Here is a 16,196-nt window from a genome sequence, read left to right on the forward strand (position 1 = left end):
TGGCTACGTCAGTAGTCACGTGACATACTGGATGGAAAAATAGTCTTTGGTTTTAAGTCAGTCAAATACATTGTACCAATGAGGCCCTGATTTCCATTGAATTAAAGTGATTTTAATACATATATAGACCCAAAATATCATAAATACCATTATATCGGGTCCAATCAAATAAAAAACACGCTTTAATTGAATGGCAGCATATGATCACTTTTTACTGTGTGGATGCAAACAGTGAAACTTATGTAACCCCTTTTTCACTGGCGGGTGAAGTAATACTTGGAGTAGTATTGGTCGAGGATCAATGACCACACCGAGTTATAGAACTCAGGTTTAATCGTGGCTCAGTAGGCAGACGTAATAACCATACGTGGTAGTGGTGTAACCATAATAACAGTCCGGGTAGTACATAGCACCTATTGTAGTTCCAGTGGATATACATGGCGTTATATCACTACAACCAGCTGCACTGATGTTTGCTCGGGAGCTACAGACGCCTGTGGATCTGGTCTTTGGCAAGCCGCCAAACCCACCAGTACGAGTGCCGCCGGGCCAGGACTATGTAGACGCACTACAGGACCGGATGGAGGCTCCTCATCAGCTGGCTCCAGAAAATATGGCTTCTGCAGGGGAAAGGCAGAAGAGAGCCTATGATGTACGTTGCCACTGCAAAGAGTACCAGCAGGGGGACAACGTATGGGTGTATAACCCACGGCGAACGAAGGGACGGTCCCCAAAGCTGAACAGCAACTGGGAGGGGCCCTGCCTCATCCTGAAGAGGATCTCAGAGGTCATCTATAGAGTGAAGCTCCACAGCCGCCCTCGGATAGTCATCCTTCACCAAGATCGCCTCGCACCTTACTTAGTACAGACCAGGCTACCGGGGTCCAGGGAGGGGGTAAGGACACTGCTGGATCAAAGCCAACCTCCCTGGATGTCAGCAAGGAGCTACCATTAGAGCACCTTGTTTTGGGCCAGGGAGGGGGCGGGGACACTGGGTTTACAGAGCTGCCCTCCCTGGCCAGGAATGGAAACAGCGGTGACGTCGACGTCGACGGTGGGGGCTCAGACCCAGCGGATGCAGAGCCGCCCCCGTCATCCATCAGCAGCCCGCGGCAAGGAGCAGCCCGGGATGGGAGAGCTGCTCGGCGGAAGAAACCCTCATGGTGGATGGACCCATCCACATGGGATTTGGGTTAGGCCAACGGGACGTTGGTCTTTCAAGGAAGGAGGCAGTGTGGCGAATTCAACTAGAGTGTTCCTGCTCCAAGTTAATTTGCATGTTACCCACGATGCAACTGAAATGTCGATGTTTTGGTTATGTTGTGGGCTATTGAACACGTTAAAAACGGGCATATCTGTTACAGATAGCGGGGATGCGGTGCAAGGTGATGGGGACGTTACGAGAGAAGTTGATTAGACAACATGCTATTTCCCACCATGAGGGTAAAGAGTAGGCAAATAGATAAGGTCGCTTCTGTGGCCAAGAAAAGGATCAAGCTGAGACCAAAACGAATTTGTGACTGTTATGACTAGCTTGGCTTGCGGTCATTAAAAGCTTGCTTGTTAACTCTGAAAGGTTTGCTGAGAAGTCCATTATTTGACCACGTCAAAATATCATCATGTTGATTTTATGTCAACCCATTTGGCCCCGTTACACTGGGAGGAGCCATTACATATGAAGCCCCTGCCCCCCCCCCAAAAAAAACAAACAAAAACAAAACAAAAATAAAAAATGATGTCAGTCATTTATTTGCGACTGTTGTGCGGACTGTGTGTGTTGAGCAGCGACCCCCGGTACACCCTTGTTACAGTCGTTTTTGCTGACCCGGAAGTTGTACTGTCAAGCAAGCGCCACAAACAACGCGCGCGGACAGCCTGGACACGGCAGCACTGGCACATCCTACAAGATTAATAAAGTGTGAGTATTAATCATATACGTTTTGATGCAAGCTGTGCCTTGCCCCTTTAAGGAGAGGGCTTAATGGGTATTGTGTGTGTGTGTGGGGGGGTGATGTAGACGCAGCCGTGTGTGTGTGTGTGTGTGTGTCTGTGTATTTTCTGTTTGTAGCCGCAGCCGCGGAGACTCTAGTTTGCCGACAGATAGGAAGGTAGCCACCGTTACCAGTGATGATTTGTATGCATCACGGGGAGGGGGGGAGGGAGGCTGCCGTGTGTTAAATGGGACTGCAGTGCAGGGCAGTGGCCGGCCCGTTCTCCACCGCAGAGTTGGTCCGGACTCTTTATGAAGTTGTTACCAGCTACGAGCCAGGCTAAGCTAAATAGACTAGCGAGACACCCACCAGAGGCTTCCAACTACGGTTCGGAGCCGCGACGCTGGAGAGGTAACAGTACTAGACGTGCTGCTGCACTAGACGTTTTGTTGTTTTGTTGTGTTAAGTTACAAGTAAAGCTGAGCGTCGCTGTGTAAGTTAGCTTTTACCTAATCAACGTTAGCCAACTTGCTAAGTAGGCTGTTGCTCTGCGTGCGCGTTTTCATTTTTGGGGTAGCATGCGGCGATAGCTTTTGTTAAAAAGCATGCTAATTTGCCCTGGGAATCAGTGGAGGCTGATGGAAGTGCCCCATTTGTATCTTAACTGTCATCTTCTTCTCTCTATAGACACTGTGGGACCTGAGCAGGACCCAAACAGACCTCACCTACGATGCAGTCCCAGGTAGACCAGTATAGTATGGTCTATAATAGCAGATCATGATCCAGCTCAAGGTTATTGTAGTTCACTAAAACTGAACTAAAACCAGGTGTGAAAAGAGAAGAAAAAAAACAAAAAAAAACGTTTCAGTTCACTGAAATAAAAATAAAACTTGACTTTAGAGGAGCAAGAAGAGGAAGCGAGTGAAGGCAGAGCCGAAGATCAAATGGTGGAAGTTGAAGAAGGAAAACTGTTGTGTGGAGTTCAGGCAGGGGTTAAGACAGGCACTGGGTGGATAGTGGAGAGTTGCCGGACGGCTGGGCAACCACTGCAGAAATAGTGAGGGAGACAGCTAGGAAGGTACTTGGTGTGTCGGCAGGACAGAGGAAGGAAGACAAGGAGACTTGGTGGTGGAGTGAGGAAGTACAGCAAAGTATACAGAAGAAGAGGTTGGCAAAGAAGAAATGGGATAGTCAGAGAGATGAAGAAAGTAGACAGGAGTACAAGGAGACACAACTTAAAGCTAAGAGAGGTGGCAAAGGCAAAAGGCGTATGGTGAGTTGTATGACAGGTTAGACACCAAGGAAGGAGAAAAGGACTTGTACCGATTGGCTAGACAGACGGACCGAGCTGCAAAGGATGTGCAGCAGCTTAGGGTGATGAAGGATAGAGATGGAAATGTGCTGACGAGCGAAGAGAGTGTGCTGAGAAGGTGGAAGGAGTACATTGGGGGGCTGATGAATGAAGAAAATGAGAGAGAGAGAGCAGGTTGGATGATGTGGGGATAGTGAATCAGGAAGTGCAGTGGATTAGCAAGGAGGACGTGAGGGCAGCTATGAAGAGGATGAAGAGTGGCAAGGCAGTTGGTCCTGGTGACATACCTGTGGAGGCATGGAGATGTTTAGGAGAGATGGCAGTGGGGTTTTTAACTAGATTGTTTAACTCAATCTTGGAAAGGGAGAGGATGCCTGAGGAGTGGAGAAGAAGCATACCGGTACCGATTTTCAAGAACCAGGGCGATGTGCAGAACTGTAGCAACTACAGAGGTATAAAGTTGATCAGCCACAGCATGAAGATTTGGGAAAGAGTAATCGAAGCTAGGTTAAGAGGAGGAGAGGTGACGATTAGCGAGCGGCAGTATGGTTTCATGCCACGAAAGAGCACCACAGATGCGATGTTTGCTTTGAGAGTGTTGATGGAGAAGTATAGAGAAGGCCAGAAGGAGCTACATTGTGTCTTTGTAGATTTAGAGAACGCATAAGCCAGGGTGCCGAGAGAGGAGATGTGGTATTGTATGAGTTGCCGAGAAGTATGTAGGAGTGGTGCAGGATATGCACGTGGAAGTGTGAGAGTGGCGAGGTGACAGATGGGTTCAAGGTGGAGGTGGGATTACATCAAGGATCGGCTCTGAGCCCCTTCTTGTTTGCAATGGTGATGGACAGGTTGACGGATGAGATCAGGCAGGAGTCTCCATGGACGATGATGTTCGCGGATGACATTGTGATCTGTAGCGAGAGTAGGGTGCAGGTGGAGGAGAGCCTGGAGATGTGGAGGTATGCACTGGAGAGAAGAGGAATGAAAGTCAGTAGGAGCAAGACGGAATACCTGTGTGTGAAAGAGAGGGAAGACAGTGGAATGGTCAGGAGTGGAGGTGACGAAGGCATATGACTTTAAATACTTGGGGTCAACAGTCCAAAGTAACGGGGAGTGCAGGAGAGACGTGACGAAGAGAGTGCAGGTAGGGCGGAGAAGAGTGTCAGGAGTGATTTGCGACAGAAGGGTGCCAGCAAGAGTTAAAGGGAAGGTTTACAAGATGGTTGTGAGACCAGCTATGTTGTATGGTTTGGAGACAGTGGCACTGACGAAAAGACAGCAGGAGGCGGAGCTGGAGGTGGCAGAGTTGAAGACGCTAAGGTTTTCACTGGGAGTGACGAAGAAGCACAGGATTAGGCACGATTATATTAGAGGGACCGCTCAAGTTGGACGGTTTGGAGACAAAGCAAGAGAGGCAAGATTGAGATGGCTTGGGCATGTGTGGAGAAGGATGCTGAATATGGAGCTGTCAGGGAAGAGGAGAAGAGGAAGGCCAAAGAGGAGGTTTATGGATGTGGTGAGGGAGGACATGCAGGTGGCTGGTGTGATAGAGGAAGATGCAGAAGACAGGAAGAAATGGAAACGAATGATCCGCTGTGCCGACCCCCAACGGGAGCAGCCGAAAGTAGTAGTAGTAGACTTTAGAGGAAAAAACAAATAAACAAACAAACAAACAAACAAACAAAGTGAAACGATATTGTGCACTTTCAAAAGTAACTAAGATAAAATCCAAATGTTCCTCTTCGGCAGTCTGTCAAAACGATGATGACTGTGATGCAGTTTAAGCGGAGCAAGTTCACCTGTGTGTCATCAGGCCCGCATTAGAGTGACAATATCGAAATAATAGTGAAGAAGAAGACAAAAACAAAGTAAAAAAAAAGTATGGGAGAGCATGGTGAGGGCTGGTCTTGGTTTGTGCCTGCCTAGATGTGTCTATCTGAGCAGTTGGCATTGGTCTGACTTACTGTACCCTTACTGTCTTTCAGCCAATGGAGTATCTTTTCCGGGATGACTGCACTGATGCCGATCCCGAGGATGGAGTGGTTGGTGGTGGTGTCCGAGATCCCTTGCCCCCTGTCAGAAGTGAACCTCGCTGCCCTTCAGGGATTAATAAATCTCATGACATCGACCTGGTGTGATCAGGAGCTCTATATTCAGACAGTTGATCTTGTGCGAAGACTGTGTTCTTGAAGATGACAGTCCCAGGTCCCACATTTTGCAATTTTGCCCCCTCCTTTGGTAGCAAGAAATATTTTTGCTCTTTCTGTCTCTGGCCACTGAGGATGGTAAGATTCATCGATTCACACTGGTGAAGCTAGCCAGCCAGCCAGCCTTTCAGCCAGCCAGTCTGTCAGCCAGCCAGTCTGTCAGCCAGCCAGCCAGTCTGTCAGCCAGCCAGCCGCATGCATGTTCAAGATTTTGACTGCACCGTTAAAACAAGTGTGCACCGGGTACAATTTGGGATGAAACTAGTGAAAATGCCTGTTTGTGAAAGGTCTAAGTGTGTGTGTGTGTGTGTGTGTGTGTGTGTGTGTGTGTGTGTGTGTGTGTGTGTACACTTATTTGCTAGTGCAGGGGTCCAAAGCAGTCCACAGCTCAGGAGCAGAAAGTGATGGTAATAATGTTCGTTGTTTCAGAGCATTAAAACAAAGTGGATTCGGGCGTTCGTGTTGTCGTGACGCAGATTCAAGCCTGTGGTGCGTCTGCTTTAGTTTGGGGGTAAAAATGACGACTTGACTTGTGAAAGTCTTTCTGTCACACTGATGACGCGCTGCTTGCTGTTCAGTGAAGTGTTCTAGTACAACAATGTGCACACTTGAGTGTTGAACTCCTGTTCACGGTCAGTAGGTGAACTTGACATACACTTAAAAGGGTCCTTTTAAAGGTGCAGCGTTGCGGTCGGCATCACTGATACGTGCCAGCATGAAATGCATATTTGAAATGGGCAGAAGGAGGGAATTAAGTACCCCAATTTAATTCCCCAAAACGTGTTGAAACTGAATTTGTGATGACGGACAAACCCACCGCCCTCTGCTGGCTCCGTCCCTTTGGAAATGTGGGGGACATTCAAGTTTGGCTATGCAAAGTTGACTTTGTTTCCCCTTGTTGTTTTGACTTGACTAAGTAGTAAATTGTGTCGCTAATAACTCGAAATGTATAGCAAACAAATGTCAACAGCTTGGAAACATGTTGTTATTCTTTTCTGCCTTAACATGACACTGGCAAACAGCACATAAAGGAAGCGTGTTAGGTGGTAAACCCTTTAAGACACGTTTATACATCCTATCAACAAAGCCTGCGCCACATTTGATGGCTGTCGCCATAGCTTCCTTACATTCACAGTATTTCACCCAATGTGCAGTGGGAAATGTGACGGCGTGGCGCTAACAAGTGGAAAACAAATCTGCCATCCGTTCCACACGTGTGGTCGAAGCGGACGGTGATGTTAGCGAAAGTAGTAATGAATAAATAAATAGATAAACAAATAAATGTTATGCGTGCGGTACGGACGAAGACTCGGCACTCGGACAGACTTCACTGGTCTTTAATGTAACATTGTCTTATCTTGCAGACGTCCACGTGTACACGGCTACAACTCTCTAGCAACGGAACAACGCTCTTCCTCGAGGCAAGTATACATATAGTATATGTATAGAAGGTTGTGTAGAGAAGGTTGGATGATGTAGGGATAGTGAATCAGCAAGTTCAGTGGATTAGCAAGGAGGAAGTGAGGGCAGCTATGAAGAGGATGAAGAGTGGCAAGGCAGTTGGTCCTGATGACATACCTGTGGAGGCATGGAGATGTTTAGGAGAGATGGCAGTGGGGTTTTTAACTAGATTGTTTAAGTCAATCTTGAAAAGTGAGAGGATGCCTGAGGGGTGGAGAAGAAGCATACCAGTGCCGATTTTCAAGAACCAGGGCGATGTGCAGAACTGTAGCAACTACAGAGGTATAAAGTTGATCAGCCACAGCATGAAGATTTGGGAAAGAGTAATCGAAGCTAGGTTGAGAGGAGGAGAGGTGATGATTAGAGAGCAGCAGTATGGTTTCATGCCACGAAAGAGCACCACAGACGCGATGTGTGCTTTGACAATGTTGATGGAGAAGTATAGAGACTGCCAGAAGGAGTTGCATTGTGTCTTTGTAGATTTAGAGAAAGCATACGACAGGGTGCCAAGAGAGGAGGTGTGGTATTGTATGAGGAAGTCGGGAGTTGCAGAGAAGTATGTAGGAGTGGGACAGGATATGTATGAGGAAAGTGTGACAATGGTGAAGTGTGCAAGGTTGGAATGACAGATGGGTTCAAGGTGGAGGTGGGATTACATCAAGGATCGGCTCTGAGTCCTTTCTTGTTTGCAATGGTGATGGACAGGTTGACGGACGAGATCAGGCAGGAGTCTCCATGGACGATGATGTTCGCGGATGACATTGTGATCTGTAGCGAGAGTAGGGTGCAGGTTGAGGAGAGCCGGGAGAGGTGGAGGTATGCACTGGAGAGAAGAGGAATGAAAGTCAGTAGGAGGAAGACGGAATACCTATGCGTGAATGAGAGGGAGGACAGTGGAATGGACAGGATGCAAGGAGTGGAGGTGACAAAGGCATATGAGTTTAAATACTTGGGGTCAACTGTCCAAAGTAACGGGGAGTACAGGAGAGAGGTGAAGAAGAGAGTGCAGGCAGGCAGGGTGGAGTGGGTGGAGAAGAGCGTCAGGAGTGATTTGCGACATAAGGGTACCAGCAAGCATTAAAGGGAAGGTTAACAGGATGGTTGCGAGACCAGATACGTTATATGGTTTGGAGACAGTGGCACTGACGAAAAGACAGCAGGAGGCAGAGCTGGAGGTGGCAGAGTTGAAGATGCCAAGATTTTCACTGGGCGTGACGAAGAAGGACAGGATTAGGAACGATTATATTAGAGGGACAGCTCAAGTTGGACGGTTTGGAGACAAAGCAAGAGAGGCAAGATTGAGATGGCTTGGACATGTGTGGAGGAGAGATGCTGGGTATATTGGGAGAAGGATGCTGAATAGGAAGCTGCCAGGGAAGAGGAAAAGAGGAAGGCCAAAGAGGAGGTTTATGGACGTGGTGAGGGAGGACATGCAGGTGGCTGGTGTGACAGAGGAAGACACAGAAGACAAGAAGAAATGGAAACGGATGATCCGCTGTGGCGACCCCTAACGGGAGGAGCCGAAAGTAGTAGTATATATATATATATGTGTGTGTGTGTGTATACATATACTATATACATATACACACACACACACACACACACACACACACATATATATATATGTATATAGCGGCCCCTTACCGATGGGCTCCAACACTGGTAAATGCCTTAATTGTCAAAGGTGGGATACTACACCCCCTTCCCTTTTAAGGTAAGAATACAATCAACAACAGTGTCAACAATCATATAAGTTTCACCAGCTTCATAAAGGATTAGAGTAAAACAGATAAGTAATCTTAAAGCACGTTTTTTTTAAACATGTTAAAGTTCATCAAGTTCAGAGTTCAATCTTCTACACTAAACAGTAGTCTCCTTTGTTTGCCTCTTTTCCCTGATCGTGATTTCCGGCAGCAAATATGCCAGTGTTGTTTGTTTTGAAGCTGGTGAAGGTAGTGTACATTATTTGCAAGATATTTACAAGTTATGTGTAGCTATTTCCATGTCACTTTAATGGACTATGTGAACACTGTAGCCTGTTTTATGTCTGTGGCTGTATAATATGAGTTATATAGCATACAGTAACTGGTCTCATCTTCTGTGTCATTTCACTTTTACAAATGTATTCTTTCATGGGGATGACGACAACATTAAAGAGCATTCAACTTCACTACAGCCTCCGACTTTCTCTTGAAGCCTGTTCGCTATCTGTCAATTTGTATGCATCAAGGATAGGCAACATGGTCCAGAAAGGTCCGGTGTGGTTGCAGGTCTTTGTTCCAACCAATGAGTTATGTAACCAGCAGCATAGAACACCATAGGACTGCCCCCGTTACAGTTACACACCTGAGTCTACAAATCAAGGTCCTTAGCAAAGATTATTGGTTGACTAATAGAATGAGGTGTGTAACTGCTTGGTTGGAACAAAGACCTGTCAGGGTCTGTCGTGTGTCAGTTTCCCGTTATATTTCGATAGTCTTGTCTCTGTGTTCACGTCCTGTTCCCCGTGTGATTACCTGTCCCGGCCCTTATGTGTTTCACCTGTGCCTCGCTATCCCTTCCCTCCTGTGTGTATTTAACCAGTGCTCCCCTGTGTGTCAGTGCCAGATTGTCTTGTCTCCTAGAGCAGCATTCCAGCATTTCATGTTAGAGAGTATCCCCGTGTCTGACTGTTTCGTTCCTGGTTTCCCAGTCTCAGTCTCCTGTTTTGGTACCGTCGCCTGTTTGTTAGTCCGCCTGGTTCTTGAAGCCTTGTGCCTGCCGATTTTGTACCGCTGCCTGTCTGATTGCCTTTCTGGATTTTGACCCTTGGACCGAATTATAGACCCTGAGAACTGGTTACTGTCTGCCTGCCTGCATTTGTGTCGGCCAGTCTCTGTGTTCTTGATAGAACAATCTGGCCAAGATGGACACAGCAGAGCAGGACTCCGTGCTCGCTACCCTCGAAGTGCAGGAGCGTCGGCTCCGACAACAGGAGGAGAAGATTGAACAGGTGCGTCTGGCTGTGGCAGAAGCTTCCCAGCGCAGTGAAGCGGTGTGCGGCACAGTTACCGCTCAAGTCAACTACGTCATCGGACAGCTTCAAGCCATGGGCTCAGCCACTCACGCCTCTCAGTCAGCTGAAACCCCTGCGCCGGCCTCATCGTCAGCTCCGGCACCAGAACCGCCTCTGGCTCCTGCTCCTCCCTCAGAAGTCAGACCCGTCAGGCTCTCCAGTCCGGAAAGATTCTCTGGGGAATCCGATGACTGCCGCCCCTTCCTCTCTCAGTGCGAGCTCCACACACACACAATATGTACACTATATGTATAAAAGTTTTGGGATAACTGACCATTACACCTACGGGAGCTGTAATGACATCTTAGTCTAAATCCATAGAAAGCCATATTCCACGAAGCTCCCGGCGCACAGTTTTTGTGCCGATGTTAATGCCAGGGGAAGTTTGGATCCCTGCAGAGTCAACAGAGCGTTGGCGACTTGAGTTGCTGTTGTCCTTAAAGGCTTGCACTTTTCAATAATAGCACTTACAGTTGGTTGACGGTGGAATATCCAGCAGGGATGAAATGTGACGAGCGGACTCATTGCAAAGATGGCATCCAGTACCACGCTTGAATTGAAAATGTGTACAAGATGATATTGAAAATGAGGAAAGCATTAGGAAGGAAAGGTGATGACATATGAAGCATAAAGAATAAACGGGATGACATTGAGCCCAAAGATATCTTTTGAGCACCTAAGCTAGAGAGGACGATGTTGTGAACAGAGCTACTAGTACAGCAAGTACGCCCCTGGTACAGCAAGTACGCCGCTGGTACAGCAAGTACTGTAAAAGCGATGGATGTGTGTGAAGGAGAGATGCTGGGTATATTGGGAGAACGATGCTGAATAGGAAGCTGCCAGGAAAGAGGAAAAGAGGAAGGCCACAGAGGAGGTTTATGGACGTGGTGAGGGAGGACATGCAGGTGGCTGATGTGACAGAGGAAGACGCAGAAGACAAGAAGAAATGGAAACGGATGATCCGCTGTGGCGACCCCTAACGGGAGGAGCCGAAAGTAGTATATATATATATATATATATATATATATATATATATGTGTGTGTGTGTGTGTGTGTGTGTGTGTGTGTAATATATCTATACACACACACACGTATATATATAGCGGCCCCTTACCGATGGGCTCCAACACTGGTAAATGCTTTAATTGTCAAAGGTGGGATACTACACCCCCTTCCCTTTTAAGGTAAGAATATTGTGGCGAACGTAGAAGCAACGACAAAGGTAACTTTGCAGCCCCTTTATTGAACTCACACAGAAACAAGAACTTACAGAAATGTGTTACAATACATGGGGGTCATCTACTCGAACAACAAAGTTGTTCAGGGTTTCAGTTCCAAGGTTACACAACACAACAGAATGACAACTACAATTACACCACAACACATAGTAATCACATAAACACATAAAACCACATAAAACACTTACAAAACATTTAATAACAACTGACAATCTGCACGCAGTGCCTGATGGGTAAACCAGGACAATTGGCACAATTCTGACGGGGTAGCAACTTCGCTACATTACCCCCTCCAGCGTGTCGCCTGTCCTCAGCCGACAACAAAGTCCCTATAGCGAAGGGGAAGCCGTCTCCGCCGCCGCGGGGTCACGGGTCCCTGTTCCCCACTGTCTGTCCGGTTGGTAGGGCCTGTGGGTGTAGGAGGGACCGTCCCGGATGGGCTAAACTGATCTACAGGTTCTTCAGCCAAGGGGCGGTAAGGTGCCAAACAGTCCCGGTGCAGAACTACCACCCGCCCCCGGACACACAGTTTCACCCGGTACACAACATCTGAAAGCTGCTCCAACACCTCACAGGGCCCCACCCACTGGCTGGCGAGCTTGGGGGAGACTCCTCTCTTCCGGATTGGGTTGAAGACCCACACCTTTGCTCCTGGGGTGAAGGAGCGGCCCTGACAACGAGTGTCATATGCCCGCTTTTTTTTTTGCACCTGCCTGTTCCTGATGCTGCCGAGCAAACACTTGTGCCTCGGCCAGACGTTGTTGGAGGTCCCGCAGGTACTCGAAACCGGGTATCTTGGGAAGGTCAGTACCCGGGGGCGTGCCAAAGGCTAAGTCCACAGGGGTCCGCAGTTCTCTCCCGAACATGAGCGCGGCCGGTGTACACCCGGTACTTTCTTGTACCGCCGACCGGTACGCCCACAGGACCAGGGGTAGATGACAGTCCCAGTCTCGCTGGTGCCGTGAGGTGACAATAGCGAGTTGTGTTGTGAGCGTTCGATTGAACCTCTCCACCAGTCCGTCGCTCTGGGGGTGGAGGGGCGTGGTCCTGGTCTTCTTCACCCCCATGCGTTGACACACCTCAGCGAATACCTGTGCTTCGAAGTTCCACCCCTGATCGCTGTGTATTTCTTCGGGCGCACCGAACCGACAGAACATCTCACACACCAGCCGCTCGGCTGTAGTGGCAGCGCTCTGGTCTGGGACCGCATACGCCTCAGACCATTTGGTAAAGTAGTCCATGGCCACAAGGACGTACCGGTTTCCGTTGTCTGTGGTGGGAAATGGGCCAAGAAAGTCCACACCGACCCGTTCCATGGGGGGCCCCCACCTGATCTTGTTGTAGAGGGGCATGGGAGCGTCTGGTTGGTCCTTTCTTGGCAGTGCAGGCATCACAACAGTGCACAAAAAGTTCAGTGTAATGCCTGCATCCGGCCCAGTGGAACCGTTGGCGCAGTTTGTTCAGCGTCTTTGCCACCCCATAGTGACCTGCCCCCACCGAGCCGTGGGCTGCCCGTAGCACTCGTTGGCGCCAGTCCTTGGGCACCAGTAACTGCCACACACTTCTTCCCCGGCCCGGCGCTTGCCAGACTCAGTACAACGGTCCATCACGCCGGGCCAAGGTGGCCCACTGGGAAAAGTAGGCCTTGGTCTCCACCGACATGGCAGAGACAGCTTGCCAGTGGGGGTGTGCCTTGGCGTCGACCCACTGTCCCACCCTGGCCAGGGTGGGATCACTATCCTGCGCTGTTTGCCACTCCTGCTTGTCCATTGCCATCAGCCACGCCTCCTCTGGCTCAACCTGCCGCGTGGTGGATACTTGGAGGATTGCTCTGTCTCGCTCCTCTTGGCGCTCACAATGTCTACAATCCTTGCGGGGACGACGGGAGAGGGCATCTGCATTGCTGTGCAGGCGCCCGGCTCGGTGCTGGGTCTCAAAGTCGTAGCTCTGCAGCTCCTCAATCCACGTAGCCACCTGGCCTTCGGGCTCCTTAAAGCTGAGCAGCCAGATCAGGGCCGCATGATCCGTCCGCAGGAGAAAGGTCTGGCCATAGAGATAGGGGCGAAAATGATTGAACGCCGCAACCACCGCCAGGAGCTCGCGTCGTGTAATGCAGTAATTGTGTTCAGGGCAGCTCAAGACACGACTGTAGTAAGCCACCACTCTCTCTCCCCCAGCAACTTCCTGAGACAGGACGGCCCCCAGCCCCACATTGCTGGCGTCTGTGTCCACGATGAAGCGGCACTTAGGATCAGGAAGGGCCAGGATGGGTGCAGTGATCAAGGCGGTGCGGAGCCGGGCAAAGGCGGCTGCACAGTTGTCGTCCCAGTGGAACTCCCGTCCCTTCTCGGTGAGACGGTGTAGGGGACTGGCAACGGAGGAAAAGTTGCGGACAAAACGTCGGTAGTAGGAGATGAGCCCCGTGAAGCTGCGCACCTCGCTGACGTTTCGCGGAACTGGCCATTTCTCGACCGCCTCCACCTTAGTAGGATCAGGGGCCACGCCCTCTGCCCCCACCACATGGCCCAAAAACTTGGTCTCACGTCGAAGGAGGTGGCATTTCTTGGGGTGCAGGCGCAGGCCCGCCCCCCCAATGGCTGGGAAGACCTGACGGAGGTTCTCTAGGGCAAGCTCGAAGTCAGCGGCATGAACCAGAAGGCCATCAAGGTAAACCACGCACCGGTTGCGGGGAATGTGAGCCAGCACCCTCTCCGTTAGTCTCTCGAACGTGGCGGGGTCATTGCAGAGACCAAAGGGCATCACACGAAACTGCCAGAGTCCCTGACCGATGGTGAAGGCCGTCTTGGGTCTGGCTTCTGGTGCCAGCTCCACCTGCCAGTAACCGCTCCGTAGGTCAAGTGAGCTGAACCACTGTGAACCTGCGATGTGGTCCAGAGCGTCGTCATTGCGGGGCAAGGGGTAGGAGTCCTTGCGAGTTGCATTGTTCAGCCGATGAAAGTCCACACAGAACCTCCAGGTGTCATCTTTCTTTTTGACCAGGATGGCAGGGGCGGCCCAAGGGCTATTGGATGGCTCTATCACCCCGGCCGCAGCCATCTCTAGAATCATCCGCTCTGCAGCTTCACGCTTGGCAAGCGCTAACCGGTAGGGTCGCAGTCTAATGGGTGGGGTTGTACCAGTGTCGATTGTGTGCTGCACCAGGTTGGTCTGGGTGCACTCCTCTTCGCGTGCAGCGAAAATCTCAGCGAACTGTTGGAGCAGGTCTTTCAGCTGTTGACTCTGCTGAGGGTCCAGCCCTTCACTGCTCCGCTGATACAGCTTCTGGATGGCGGCAACAGTGTCCGGCGAGGGTGTCTGAGGAACGGTAGCCTCGATGAGGGTCGTCGTCATTGTTGGTGGGCTAGGCAGTGTCGTCATCCCCTCGGTTGGCAGTGGAGATGGGGGCGGCGGCGGCATGGTGACAGGTGGAGTTGGCTGGATGTGGATACGTCCCACCTTCCTCTCTGGACGGCGCCGGAGGGCCAGGGTCTCTGTGCCAAGGTGAATGGCATTACTCGACACATCGACCAGAGCCCCCCAGCGAGTCAGCAAATCCAGCCCGATGATGCGAGGGTCTTGTATTTCAGCCAACCAAAACTCGTGGGTGGCTGCAACTTTCCCTGCCCGCACCTGCAGTGCTCTCTTCCCCAGCATGCTGGTTAGTTCCCCAGTCACAGTTCTGATTTTACGGGTGGTGGGCCTCCACTCTGTCTCTGGCAGCACCCCTGGACGCACAATGGAGATGGTGGACCCTGTGTCCACAAGGGCCCAGCAGCGGTGTCCACCAATGGAGCAACAAAGAGAGAGACCGTGTGCGTGGCCCACTCTGCCGATCTGGGAAGAGTTCTTAATGGGGGATATGGTCGGTCGGCTGGGTAGCAGTCTCCCCGCGGTGCCACCCCATTCTAGTTTTCCGACTGGGGAGTGCTACGGCGTCGTGGTGCAGGGGCAGGGCAGTCACGGGCCTTGTGCCTCGCTTCTCCACAGCGGTAGCATGGATCACGAGGCGACCAGGGTCTGAAGGGTGGTTGGCATCGGCCTGGTTGCTTTCGGCGTGGTGACGGACAAGCCTGGCAGACGACCCCTCTTTCGACGTCTCCTTCATCTGCGTGGACCTCAGCCTGACGCACTCGGGGTCTTGGTTGGTTGTGTGGGGCCATCACAGCCTCCACCCACTCTGCCTCTTCCAATGCAGTCTTGAAGGCTGTAGGTGCCGTGGTGCGGAGGTGCTCCTTCAACCTCTCTGGGGTGAGCCCCTGGATGAAGGCACTCAGGGCTAACTCGTCACGAGCTGCTGGATCAAAGGTGGGGTAGCCACGATGTGCAAAGAAGTGCACGTCTGCTGCATAGGTTCCCAGGGTCCCGCCCTCTTGGCGGCGCCGGCGGGCCAGTCGGTCTCGCATGCTGTCAGTAGAGACCCGTTGACCAAAGCAGCGGCCAGTGTCTCGTAATCCTGCTGTTCTGACGGCATAAGGTCGAGCAATACCTGCAGCGCATTCCCTTCGAGCGCCAGGGCAACATGGGCATCAGTGTCTTGGGTGCTCCACTGGTTGTGACTTGCTATCAGTTTCACTTGAGCTAGGTATGGCTCCAGGGCTGTGATGCCCGCATACCGTGGGAGCTTGAAGATGCTTGGGGATGGCAGCATCACACTGGTTACTGTCTGCCTGCCTGCATTTGTGTGGGCCAGTCTCTGTGTTCTTGATAGAACAATCTGGCCAAGATGGACACAGCAGAGCAGGACTCCGTGCTCGCTACCCTCGAAGTGCAGGAGCGTCGGCTCCGACAACAGGAGGAGAAGATTGAACAGGTGCGTCGGGCTGTGGCAGAAGCTTCCCAGCGCAGTGAAGCGGTGTGCGGCACAGTTACCGCTCAGGTCAACTACGTCACCGGACAGCTTCAAGCCATGGGCTCAGCCACCCCCCCCTCTCAGTCAGCTGAAACCCCTGTGCCGGCCTCATCGTCAGCTCCGGCACCAGAAGCGCCTCTGGC

The sequence above is a fragment of the Lampris incognitus genome, unplaced genomic scaffold (assembly GCF_029633865.1).
Source record: "Lampris incognitus isolate fLamInc1 unplaced genomic scaffold, fLamInc1.hap2 scaffold_38, whole genome shotgun sequence".
Taxonomy (NCBI): Eukaryota; Metazoa; Chordata; class Actinopteri; order Lampriformes; family Lampridae; genus Lampris; species Lampris incognitus.